Below are 11,439 nucleotides of genomic sequence, written 5' to 3'. Positions count from 1 at the left end.
CAATGCAGCTAGAACACAGATTTCATAGAAAACTTCAGTGAAGCAGTGTCATAAGATGAAGGAAATATTGTTTCAGCAATAACATTCGTCACTAACTAATAATGTAGTCTCTGGCTTTCCTGTTACTCCTGTTGAAACTAAAGTGTATTTAAAAATGCATTACTTCCAGCTTTATTGACCCTGCATTTCTCATCTGTCCTTGTTTTTCAACCAGGCAGTCATCTCACTCATCCATTCAGCATATACAGGTTGAGTTTCAGGTGCTATATTTAGCATCTGGAATATTAAAACTAAAACAAACTCCCTTCAGTTGCCTCCATTTGTCTCTAAAGTGATTGCTTAAACCGTTGCTTTAGAGACAAGCAGATAGACAGACTGTTCCGAGTGTAAAAATAGTACAAAGTGGCTAGGAGGACAGAGGAGAGACACCTAACCTAGAGACATTGAACTACAGGCATGAAAACCTATATCAAATAGTGCAAATTCACACGTGAGATCTTTTCAAGACAGTCTTTGTTTAACCCTATATTCCTGAAGAGTTCTTGATTGTGTATTTGGAGATCCAATTTTTGTGGACTTTAAATTTGAAAGTTGTTGATGGGATAGTAAGAACTTTAATAGCTACTGCTTGGGAAAATTAAGAATATTCTTACATAGAGGATTTGCAATTACCAGCTCAACTGCCCAATACTAAGTATTGAGGACAGTGATTAAACTTATAGGACTCTATCTCCTAACAAATAAATAATTTTAAGAATGAGAGCAATTGACAGAAGCTGTGAATATCAACATTAGTCAAAAGAATTTATATTACTAATTTATATGCAATAGAATTTTAATTTTATTCCTAGAAATGAAATGCATACAATATAATGTAGCATTAGCTATAGAATACATTTATGAATTTGCCCAAATCTAGATATTAAAATGAATGAGATTATGATTAATGATGTAAAATATCTCATAACTATAAAAAACTTTGCAGTACATTAATACTCTCAAAAAGTTCTTCCTTATTGGCTAAATCAGTGCAGATTCAGAGGCATATTATTCTTAATGTGCTTTCTATGAAGTGTGAAAAGATACTACAAACACTGGACCTTCGTGAAAATTACTAAATTTTCTGATGAATTAGTCAGCAATACTCATCCTCCTATGTATATTCTACCTTAATCAGTAATCCTAAGATGTGTTAAAACAATTTGAACATTCAGAAATGGAAATTTCTATACAGCCAAATTTCTACTTTTAAAATCCAAACTTTTCAGACAATAATATCGACATTATTATTATTATTATTTTACAATAAAGTGTTTGGAACCAAACTATGCCATTTTTCTCAACTTAAAATTCTTCACACACTTCATTCTATAAAGAAGCAATCAAATAGTATTCAAAAATCGCACATTTAATCTATGTTTGTCACTGTCCTATTAAAATTAGCCATATTTTCTGTTCTCAAAGAAACAAAGTCCCTGTTTTCTAAACTTGCTTTCAAGATCTTTATGATTTGAACCCAACCCCCTTTAAAAGCTTTATCTCTTATCACTACTCAGCATATCGTCCTCTTTCCAGAAACATCAAGTCTTCTTATTCCCCCACGAATATTCTCTACGATTTTTCCTCCTATAGTCTTGACTTTGTCTACTTTGAAGTATCCTCCTTATCAATCTGTCTATTAAAATTCTAGTTCCTTTTTAATCTTAAAAAAAAAGATGTTTACTCCTCAATGCCTGTGTAACTATCTGCAGGCAGAAATCATCTTATGAAATATTTTAATATGCCCATTTTTACACATGGTTTAATATCCTACAAAGTTTGTAGTAGTTCAATGAGAAAAGAAAATGTTTTTTTTTTCCAAATGTAGAAAATTAACTAAGTTTTTGAATGTTTGAATTACAATTTAGCAGGTCAGTTGGGTGAACTCTGGAGTCAAAATAAATAGGTTTTTATCTTGGCTTCCTCCTTTCTAGCTGTATTTCCTTGGGCATGTTATTTTACTTTGCTAGGCTCTAGTAGTCCAATTGAAATAGGTTTGATATCAATCCATACTTCACAGGGCTTTTAAAAAAACTAAATTAGCGAATACACCAAGCAAGTTTACTACAGTGTTGACACATTGTAAACAATGAATGCAACTTACTGAGTAATTAAGTGGAAGATAACACACTGCCAAATGAGTTGCCTTTGGGCATTTTTTAGGTATATATGGGAGCTTTGTCTAAATTATTTTCTCAGTCAATACCATTATGATATTATGAAACTAATTTTACAATAGGGTCAGTAAAAAGTCGCCCTTATAAACTTTTGAAATAATTACAGTACTTGAACTATAAATTTTGTATCCATTTCAACAGATTGATTCTAAATCTTTACTCTAAAATGAGCCTGTAAATTTCTACCTTCCCAGCATTCTGCCAAAATAGCATTTGATCATTTAGGGTGAGCATTTGTAGGATTTCTGCCAATGAAATACAGTGACAATGTTGTGGATCCTTTAAATATCTATGGCTGTTAAACTTTGCCCAATTGGTCCAATATTGCTGTCAACATAGGCAATAATATAGACGTTATCAAGAAAACAAATAGAATTAAAAGACAAAGGAGATACTATTTATGAAATAATTACAATTAATTCCTTACACAAATTAATAGCATACAAACTTAAAGTAAGATATTCAATCCTTCTCAGCTCAGTTGTAAATTGGTTGTTCTAAACTACATCTTTGCCTTCTTCATCTTATTAATTTCTCAAAAGCCATAATCAATTTACATTCAAAGTTTTAAAAATAGTATACTCGGGAGGCTGAGGCAGGAGAATCGCTTGAACCCAGGAGGTGGAGCTTGCGGTGAGTCAAGGTTGTGTCATTGCACTCCAGCCTGGGCAATAAGAGGGAAACTCCGTCTCAAAAAAAAAAAAAAAAAAAAAAAAAAAAAAAAAAAAAAAATTGCCTTTTAGTGACTTCTTGTAATCCTTCATCCTCCATCCATACTTTATGCACCTACACTTTGATAAGGATTACATCATTCAAGACAAAAAAAAAAAAAAAAAAAAAAAAAGATTTCTTATTCACATTGAATTGCAAAGAAATATACCTGAGTTAAGCAGAAGCTTTAACAATAAGTTCATAAGAAATTTGGTACTTACCTTCTACTGGAAGCTTGGTTTTTGGTTACTTGCATATTCAGTTAAACTTCAAAGGATGACAGAATATTCTTCATTAAATTATACTCTTCAAGATAGATATCATGACTGGGAAAATGTGCTTTTGAAAATGCTGTAGTGTTAGTGATTTTTTTTTTTTTTTTTTTTTTTTTTTGTGAGTGAGTAATTATGTGTCACCATTTTGGTCACAAAGATAATTTTGCTTTCCCCTTCTAGGTAGAATGCTAAGATACTGATTCATATCAGCTTATTAAATTCCACAGAAGAGAAGACCTTTGTTTTCCAAAACAGAAAGAAGGTTTTCTGTCTTCAAATGGAGATTTCAGTTTCTTTTAAAATTAGATTTGTGCGGCGCGTGCTCAAGCTGTAATCCAGCACTTTGGCGAGCAGACGGGGCGGATCACGAGGTGTAGGAGATCGAGCTCATTCCTGGCTAACACGGTGAAACCCCGTCTTATAAAATTCAAAAAACTAGCGGGCGACGAGGGTGGCGAGCGGGCGCCTGTAGTCCCAGCTACTCGGGAAGCGAGGCCAGACGAGAATGGCGTAAACCCGGAGGCGGAGTTGCAGTGAGCTGAGATTCCGCACTGGCACTCCATCCGGCGACAGAGCGAGACTCGCCTCAAGAAAAACAAAAAAAAAAATAAAAAAAAAAAATAAAAAAAAATAAAATTAGATTTGTAACTTAGAGTTGTGTTAAAGTTTCCCTAACAAAAGTTATTTAATTAAATTTTTTTTTCTACTTTCTAATTATTTTTTAGACTTTCACTGAGCTTTCCCAAAAGGTACCAAAAGATTGAATGTAGGACAATATATAGTAGCAGAGTCTCCTTACCTCTCTGGAGTGATGGGCTGTCAGGGCAATCTTGCACAGGGAAGTGTGTGTGTGTGTGTGTGTGTGTGTGTGTGTCTTTTGGAGAAACAGAATTGGTACTGGAGAAGTGAGGCATTACTATAGAGATATCTGAAAATGTGAAAGTACTTTTAGAATTGGATAACGGACAGAGGTCAAAAGAATCTGGAGGCTTTAAAAGGAGAAAGGAAGATAAGAAAAATTTGGAATTTCCTAGAGACTTGCTGAATGGTTGTGACCACAATGCTGATAGTGTTATGGACAGTGAAGTCCAGGCTAAGGGGGTTTCACATGAAAGTGAGCAACTTATTGTGAACTGGAGTAAAGGTCACTCTTGCTATGTTTTACCAAAGAGACTGATGGCATTGTGTCCCTGCTTTAGAGATCTGTGGAACTTTGAACTTGAGAGAGATGATTTAGGGTATCTGGTGGAAAAAATTTCTAAGCAGCAACACATTCAAGATGTGGCTGGCTGCTTCTAATAGCCTACACTCATTTGCATAAACAAAGAGATGACCTGAAACTAGAACTTATATTTAAAATGGAGGCAAAGCATAAAAGTTTAGAAAATTTGCAGCCCAACCATGCAGTAGAAAAGAAAAACTCATTTTCTGAGACGAATTCAAGGCTGCAAAAATTTGCATAAGTAAAGAAGAACAGCTGAATGTTAATAGTCAACACAATAGGGAAAATGCCTCCAGAGTATTTCAGAGACATTTGTGACAGCCCTTCCCATCACAGGACTGGAGGCCCAGGAGGGAAAAACGGTTTCATGGGCTAGGCCCAGGCCCTTCTGCTCTGTGCAGCTTCAAGGCATGGCACCTTGCATCCCAGCTGCTCCAGCTGTGGATGAAAGGTGCCAAGGTACAGCTTGGGCCATTGCTTCAGCAGGTGCTAGCCCCAGGCCTTGGTGGCTTCCATGTGATGTTGGGTCTATGAGTGCACAGAAGGCAAGAGTTGAGGTTTGGAAGCCTCCACCTAGATTTCAAAGGATGTATGAAAACGCCTGAATGTTCAAGCACTAGTCTGCTTCAGGGATTGGGCTCTCATGGAGAACGTCTACTAGGGCAGTGTGGAGGGAAAATATAGGGTTGAGCCCTCACTGTGACACTACCTAGTGGAACTGTGAGAAGAGGGTCACTGTCCTGCAGACCCCAGAATGATAGATCCACTGACAGCTTGCACTGTGGACTTGGAAAAGTCATAGGCATTCAATACCAGCCTGTGAAAGCAGCTGCAAGGGCACTACCCTGAAGAGCTACAGAGGTAGAGCTGCCCAAGGTGGTGGGAGCCCACTCCTTGCATCAGCAAGCCCTGGATGTATGTATTAGTCAGGGTTCTCTAGAGAGACAGAACTAATAGGATCGGTGTATATAGAAAGGGGAGTTTATTATGGAGTATTGACTCACACAATCACAACATGGGGTACCACAATTGGCCATCTGCAAGCTGAAGAGCAAGGAAGCCAGTCTGAATCCCAAGACTGAAGAACTTGGGGTCCAATGTTCAAGGGCACGAAGCATTCAGCACAGGAGAAAGTTGTAGACCAGAAGAGTAAACCAGCCTAGTCTTTTCATGTTCTTCTGCCTGCTCTTATTCTGGCCATCCTTGGAGCTGATTAGATTGTGCTCACCCAGATTGAGCGTGGGTCTGCCTTTCCCAGTCCACTGACTCAAATGTTAATCTCCTTTGGCAACACCCTCACAGCCACAGTCAGGAACAATACTTGGCATGTTTTAAACCAACTAAATTGACACTCAATATTAATCATCACAATGTGAGACATGGAACCAAAGGAGATTATTTTGGAGCTTTAAGAATTACAACTGCCCTGCTGGATTTAGACTTGCATAGGGTCTGTAGACCCTTTGTTTTAGCCAATTTCTCCTTTTTGGAATGGGAACCTTTATCCAATGCCTCTACTCCCATTGTTTCTTGGAAGTAACTAACATGTTTTTGATTTTATAGACTCATAAGCAGAATGGACTTGCCTTGTCTCAGATGAAACTTTGGACTTGGACTTTTGAGTTAATGCTGGAATGAATTAAGACTTTAAGAGATTGTTGGGAAGGCACGATTGCATTTTGAAATGTGAGCAGTGCATGAGGTTTGCGTGTGGAGACAGAGCCAAACCGTATAAGAGACTGTGTTATTTTCAAGTTTGTAATAGCTAGAAGGAGGAGTGCTGGGCATGTAATAAATGTACCTCAAATTTTAAAACGATGAACTACAAAAGTTGAGAATAAACTAATTGATATTTGGCAAAAGTTATCAAATATTTATCTGTAAATCACAACTCCAACTAAAATGCAAATTATTCTTATTCCATTTGATGGATTATTTTTTGAAGAAAGAAGCAAATAGTAAGATTTTCATCAAAGATTAGATAAAACTAAACAACAGAATTCAAAATATTTTAACCAAATAGCATGTAAATCAAAATATTAATGAAGTAATTCATTAACTGGTGTCATGCTTGAAATTACAAGGCATTTTTAGAAAGAACCATTCTCACCAAAAAAGTGAAAGAGTTGAACAAGGTAACAACAGCAACAACAAAAAACAGCAATCTAATGTTCCCTGAATGCCCAAGGGTGGGTAATGATCAGCTTACACACTATGGATATTTGGAATGGTCTAGTGGATTGCTATAAGGCTATTCTCTTTTGTCATTTCCAACAAGGAATATATTCGACAGACAGTGTCATCAATATCAGTACTAAAAACTTCCCTTATCAGCAAACTGATCTTGTTGCTATTGCTACTGCAATTTACCTTTTATGCCTCATTACTTTATTTAGAAAATGAACACATACCGTTTAACCTTTGGAGAAAGAGACTATGTCATTTCCAAATTTGTGATAGCTAGAAGGAGGGATGCTGAGCACATAATAAATGTACCTCAAACTTGAAAAATGTGGATACAAAAGTTGAGAATAAAGATAGGCATGAACTGAGACTCTAAGAGGAATGTCAAATTATTGGGATTGATGTAGCTGAAGAATGCTCTGATAGCTCCCTTGAGTTCAGATTTTAAAGGTGTATATTTGAAATTATAGGATAAGGACAAATAAACTAGAAAGAAAATATTATTTTAGTAAAATAAAAGCTGAATTGAAGAATAATCTGTAGCATTAAAATATTGCTTTAAATTAGACAGATTAGCCTAACAGTAAAATATATTACTTCTGGAGTTAACTTCCAGGGTTAGCATCTTAGCTTTTCCTCTTTTGGCACATAATCTTAAGAAAGTTAACAAACTTCTCTGAGCCTATTTTGCTGATCTGCAAATCTGGGGGCAATACTACAACTTTTCCTTTAGCATTATTATGAAGATGATATGAGAAGTAAATGAATCAACAATCTTGCAAACAGTGCACAATAAATGTTATTACTGTTATACTTAAGAAAAACACTTTAACGTTTAATTTTTTTTTTAAAAAAAGGGGAATGCCATAGCTTGGTTAATAAGGTCAAAGAAATATCATACTATAAAAGTAAACAGGAAAGAAAGACTTTATTAAAGGCTAATGCAATCAGAGAGAAAGGCTCAATTCAACTCCCCTGTAACTAAAGGAGGAAGAACATCTAAGTGGAAAAGTACTGCAAGACTTTAGCAGAGAGTGTGGTCAATGTGGTTAGGTCATCTGTGTTTGCCAATTGGCACTTATTGAAGTCAGTCTCGCCACAGAGACTGAAAGACAGAAGTCTAATATTTCTTCATGATTTAAAAGGGATGGCCTCCAGGTTCTTGAGAAAGACATTCCTGGCTTTCATAACCTACAAGTCACATTTAGCTGACATCCAAATTAACCTGTCTAGGGTTAGGTCTTGTCATTCATGGAAGTATCCTGTCTCCAAGTAAAGAATCTTATCATGAATTCCTCAAATTGTTGATGTACTGATTAATGTATGACCTACTGACACTGGAAATTATGCTGACTTGTTTTTGAATCATGAAGTTTTACCTATTTGTTTCTGAGTCATGACATTTTACTGGTTATCTTGCATGTAGATATCTTAGCCCATATGTTGCACTCTGTAGCCAATGATTATAACCTCTGTATTGCACCCTCCAATGAACAAGGATAATTCTGATATGAGAAGTACCCTCCCTTTTCCTAAAATTTCTTATAAAAGCCTTCCAACTTGTAGCAGACTCTGGAACATTCTTAACTTTGTTGGTGTGTCTTTCCAGTTCGATTCTCACATTTGGCTTATGGTAAAATTTTATCAAATTATTTATGCCTCAACAGGCTTAATTTTCAGTCAACAGCTTGTAAAACCGATAAGAGGAAAGGGGAGGTTAGGAACATTTATTCAGGAAGAAATCTGCCTAAAGTTTAATCAAGCTGAGAGAAAAGTTAAGACTATCTCAGTTATAACTAACAGTGAGGAATTCAATGCTTTTTTAGATAACATTTGTGATCATGAAACAGTCTCATATATTCAGTCTGAGGAAACATTATTCAGAGGGAATTGAATTCCAAAATATGTGCACTAATTTAGGTTTCTTTCTAGCTGTTCCAAATGAAGTTTAAGATTTTATGCTAAGAGGAATTAAATTCCAGGGCACTGAACAAAGAATTTCATGGGAAGTTACTACCAGTAGCCTCATAATCATGAGGAATTTGAAGGCAAGAGAAGAAAATGTGAACCCACACCTTTCACAAAGATAGAGGAAGTACAGGCAATACTAGTGACATTAATATTAAACATGGAAAAAACTTATGAATTAATTCTCTAACAGCATTGTGTGTGCACTTAGAATAGAGATAACTGGTAAACCTCAGACATGATCTTATAAATTGCTAAGATTTATATGGATTATAAAGCTAATAGATCAGGGAAATGATGTAGTGGCCTCAAACTGAAATGTTTCCAGGGGCCAGACAAGGAGAATACATGTGATGAAGTTTTATGTGTAAATCAATAAGGAGTTCAAAGACCTGTGGAAAGTGGAGAATGCATGCCTCTCCTAAAGTCATTGAATTTCATTCTTCTAAACCCTTGAAGTCCAAATAGTGTATCCTCAATTATAACCTGAATTTTGTTTTGAATTTGATTAATATTAATATTAATAAAAATATTATGTGGACATAAGAAGTTTAGATTTGAAATAAAGTTAGGAGAATTTGTAACTGGTAAAATACTTCATAGAAAGATTACTGAATAATGTGTCTATGTTAAGTAGTAAAACATGTTTGCTTACATGTCCAAAAGTGCTTGTTAAAAATCTAAAGCATTTAAAAGACATAGTTTAAGAAGAAATAGCAAACAATTTGAATGGGATAATATAAAATGATCATATCAAGTTTGAAGTTAGAGTAAACTTTAGAAGAATTTTAAGATGGATAAAGATGGAAGTCTTGAAATTAGGTCCAAAAATAAACTGAAAAGTATAATATAAGGAAATACAGCTTGACTCCATGCAAAGCAAAGAACCAGAATTTATAGTTGTTTGTGAGCTTAATAAGAGACAGTAGTATAGAACTATTGCTACAAATTCAAGAAAGAATTCTTAGATTTAATTACCCCCAAAACAAAAATAATTTAAGAACATGGCAAATGATGGAACTGCTCTCTCTGGTGGGCAAAACCTAAACTTACATTCAGACACAGTAAGAGAAACACAGAAAAGAGTTACTCAGGTGGTGAAGAACCCCAATTTATATAAAATGAAAGCCCACTGAGTAAATATCAGATAAAAGATAAGAATTATAAAATTCTTAAATATTTTGAAACTAGTCATCTTTGAATATTTAAAGCTTTTATGTGCAATAAAGTATAAGCATATTATATATTACTTTATAAAACAAACATTCAAAATGGGGAAAATTTTCAATACAATAACAAATAACTTTGTTTTAATAACAAAACTTTTACAAAACAAATAGTCTTCAGGGACAAGATAATTTTTTAAGCCTAGAGATGTTCACAATTTAGCCAATTCTGCGCTATGTTGAGAAAGGTCATGTATTATCAGATTAAGGTCAGATTACATTGTCTTCTCCGTTCATGAGATTCTAGGATATTATGAGTGATCTTTCATGCAATCCCATCAGATTCAACAGATAAATTCAATGTGCAAGCAAAATGTCTATGGAAAACTACCGTAGATTTTCAAAGAAAATGAGCTTCATTCTGATTTGGAAAATTATGATTTTTTTCAATTGTGTAAGCAAAAGTTTTAAAACAAACAAAGCAATAATCAAGTTACTCATGAAACAAGAACATTGACTTTGAGAGGCAGCTTGTATTTGAGTACCATTTCTGCTACTTGCATTAGTCTACATAAATTGGTGAGGTTTTATGGGCTCAGCTTAATCAAACATGAAATTGCAGTAAAACCTCTTACATGATGCTTTTCATGATTATTAAATAACTAAAAACTGTAGCATATGTTTCTCTGTTATTGACATATTATTGATTTTCAGTAAATTAAGCAAAATATTGTATAGACAAGTCATGTATTAAAATCCTTGTATTATATAATTGAGGTTCAAGGAAACACCCCCAATTTTAGATCTAATATTTAGAATAGTCAGAACTAGAACTTAGATTTCTTACACCTGGCTTCTGTTCCTTAGACATCAATACACGTTTGACTCATAAGGAAAACTAAAGTTAAAAAAGGGGAATGATGCTGTTTGAAGAGGTATAACCCAAATATAGTGTTGTTATCAGCACAATCAATTAAAGCAAAATTTCTGTATTGTGGGGAATTAGTCATTATTAGCAGGAACTAAAATCTTAACAATCTTATGTCCACATAAAATTTTGATAGACATTAATCAAATTCATAACAAAATTCAGGTTATAATTGAGGATACACTATTTGAAATTTAGAAGAATGAAATTCAATGACTTTAGGAGAGGCATGCGTTCTCCACTTTCCACAGGCCTTTGAACTCCTTATTGATTTACACATAAAACTTTGTCAAATGTATTCTCCTTGTCTGGCCCCTGAAAACATTTGAATTTGAGGCCACTACATCATTCCCCTGATCTATTAGCTCTATAATACATATAAAGGAAAAAATCGTAACAACCATGATTATTTTCTCTGTCAGGTATCTCTTTTTCTCCATGTGCATTCACTCTTAATAAGTAGAAAATGTCAGTCAATTGAAAATTGAACCAGCAAATTTATTTTAATCTTTGGTTCCCTAGCTACCTCACTGATTTGCAACAGTCTTGGGCATCCATTGGCCTTTCAATGTAATCCCGTCGTAAGTAAAATATTACATTCCTTTCTACTGAACAAATTTTAATGCCACTGTGCAAGTAACTGAAGAAGCAAGAATGAATGTGATGATCCACGCTTTCATTAAACATTCAATAATGATTAGGAAGACAGTAAACTACACAAACACTCAGCAGATAGATGAATAGATAGATAAATATAGATCATGATGAG

This window comes from Rhinopithecus bieti, unplaced genomic scaffold, assembly GCF_001698545.2.
Source record: "Rhinopithecus bieti isolate Rb0 unplaced genomic scaffold, ASM169854v2 scaffold_1895, whole genome shotgun sequence".
NCBI lineage: Eukaryota > Metazoa > Chordata > Mammalia > Primates > Cercopithecidae > Rhinopithecus > Rhinopithecus bieti.
This window is presented reverse-complemented; position numbering follows the sequence as displayed.